At 38.2% G+C, this 2,231-nt stretch overlaps 1 long non-coding RNA gene across 1 annotated transcript; it reads left to right on the top strand.

Moving 5' to 3' along the window:
- The first annotated feature begins 243 nt into the window (after positions 1-243).
- LOC143527101 (uncharacterized) lies at positions 244-1,545 on the top strand. The gene is made up of 3 exons (XR_013134030.1): positions 244-369; positions 472-542; positions 1,352-1,545. It is a non-coding gene; the product is annotated as an uncharacterized LOC143527101 (long non-coding RNA).
- Positions 1,546-2,231: the final 686 nt, after the last annotated feature.

Raw genomic sequence — 2,231 nt, 5'->3', positions numbered from 1 at the left:
TCTTACGGTGTGTCTGGATATAAAAAAGACTCTGGATGTACAGTAATTGAGAATGCAGAACAAAGCTATTTTGTCCAAGTAAACGCATTAAATAGTTAAGTTAAATAGCTAGCGAGCGTAGCAAACACATCGTAAAAACACACAAACAAGAACCGACCACGAGACGGGAATAAGAGGAATATATAGCTACATGTTTAGGAGTGAGAAGGAAACTGGGAACAGGTGAGGCTGGGCACTCGTTACTGGGTAACAAGGAGGGCGTGGCCACATGAGGAAAACAGGAAGTAAACAGAGAGCACATGGACAGGCGAAAAAACAACCGCCACACATGGATATCGTCAGGTGGATAAGGGGTTCGAGGAGAGGATGGTGAGAACCTATTTCTTATGTATTTTTGCACACTGAATGCAAATATGTTATCGCTGTCACTCATAGTGTTCGTTACAGTGTACTCTCATTTATTATGTGTAGCGTGAAAACGTACCAAGAAAAGGGGAATCTGCTTTATGTTGGTTGGACACTGAAGATAGATGTTCCTGAGGGTACGGAGCATACAACATACATTTTAGAGGCTTGTACATTATGTATAATAACATTATGTGTAATCAAGAATAATGAATTGTATTCATTACTTGGTTTATCACTTAAAAACATGCCTGATACAAAAATAAACGATTCTCAATTTAGTATAAAAAGTATGTTCCACGTTTCTAGGACAAAAAACCTTATCTTATGAATCTTACCCAGAATCCCCCATAAGTCAGAGATGAAAAGTTGATTGTTAGTGTGTAAACAGGAACGTGAGGATTAGTTTGTGATCATGGACATGGACTGTAAATATCATACACATTACAAATAAATAAATAAAATCAAATGAAAGTATACAGTTTGATTTGTTTTGTATTAGTTTTTTTGTTTATAGGCTTTTTTGAGAGAAAATCAAAACCTACAGGAGTAGAGACAACTGTCAACAGACATTTTCCTTTCTTCCAAAGTCTTACTATACCATCAGTACTGAAAAACTCCAAATGTGACTTATTTTAAACCTGAATACAAGCTCCAATATATGTTTTTTTAGAGGAGGTTTTCATTTTTAGCACATCTGTCTCCACGAGGCTAACAATACACCACAGCCGATTAGGATGTTTTTAGCTATGGATTGCAGAGTGTGCTAGTTTCAAAATTGTTTCTGTGTGGGCTTGACCAAATGATGGGGCAAACATGGCTTAAACACTGTGCTAAGCCAGACCCTGAGTCCTAACTCCTAGACGTTAAGCTGACAACCTAACGAATGGCCATCATCCACACTCCTGGTCTGACACAACTTTGTTTGCTTTAAATCTCCTTACAGAGTCCGAAGCCTAGTCCTTTGAGAGGCCGATGGAGAGAATTTAAATTACACACAAATCAGGCGTAATTCCGACTTCTCTGAACGCTCCTAAGTGTCCACATCCAATTTCCGCCATAATTTTATCAGCAAGGGTGAAGCAAACGGTGACCTGAAAGAGCTAATATCTACAAGACCAGGCGTTCATCCAGGCCAGCCAAGGAAGACAGGATAATGTATTCCACTGCTACATATACAGAATAAACTGTCATACACTAATCCAAAATTCCTGGGTCAGGCAAATTATTCTAATTACAAATACGGGCTGAAGAAAAAAGAGGAGCAGAGGTCAGAAACTCAATCAAACTGCAATTAAAACAGAATGCAGCTTGCAAAATAACGCCATGACCAGTCGGTGTTTTTGCACGGATTTTAGTAAGGATCAGTCTGGTATGCATGTTCTAGTGAGACAATGGTACAATACATTCAGTCTATTCTTTTATCTGTACATATGGATTCAAACCACGCCAATATTTCGCTGGAGGATTATTCTGCAACATAGCTACAAGAAGCTATGTGTTCTAACATTCATGAAGAGCACTCTGTCTGGGGCAGCGGATCTGTGTGGCTACGAATTCTGAATCAAAGGATTCTGCGGCTTTTCCATCATGGTTAAAGTGTTGGTGAAAGCTGATCCGAATTTAACAGTGAATTGTTATTTGTTTGTTATCTTGTAATTCTGTGAGCATAATTTTCAGTTGGAGTGAATTCTCTGAAATCAAATACATTAAAAAGAGCATTTGACTTTTATCTTGTAAATGTACTTACTTAAGATAATTATCCAGTGACTTTTTCGCTGAGGGGCTATAATTGCTATCTGATAAATTCTCTGCTGGATCCTAAG

Source organism: Brachyhypopomus gauderio, chromosome 1 (genome assembly GCF_052324685.1).
Source record: "Brachyhypopomus gauderio isolate BG-103 chromosome 1, BGAUD_0.2, whole genome shotgun sequence".
NCBI classification, from domain to species: Eukaryota; Metazoa; Chordata; class Actinopteri; order Gymnotiformes; family Hypopomidae; genus Brachyhypopomus; species Brachyhypopomus gauderio.
The sequence above is the reverse complement of the archived record's forward strand: the minus strand, read 5'-3'. Positions and strand labels throughout refer to the sequence as shown.